Genomic DNA, 236 nt, shown 5'->3' with positions numbered 1-236 from the left:
TTGCAGGGCCCTGGGCCACATCATCGTGTCGTTCAACCTGCTGTTTGCTGTCCTAAAGCTCTCCCCAGGAACAAACTCCGGAGGACGCTCACTCCTTTGGGCTTTAAATTGCCAAATAAAGTTCCTGCTTCACCCTGGTGTAAGTGGGGGCTGAGGCATAGGTTGGCACTGTCCCTCCAGGCTTCATTTCGCCACTCCTGCTAGCAGTAATGCTGATGGATACGACCAGACATGCT

The sequence above is a fragment of the Fulmarus glacialis genome, unplaced genomic scaffold (assembly GCF_000690835.1).
Source record: "Fulmarus glacialis isolate BGI_N327 unplaced genomic scaffold, ASM69083v1 scaffold10325, whole genome shotgun sequence".
NCBI classification, from domain to species: Eukaryota; Metazoa; Chordata; class Aves; order Procellariiformes; family Procellariidae; genus Fulmarus; species Fulmarus glacialis.
Note: the sequence above shows the minus strand (reverse complement) of the source record.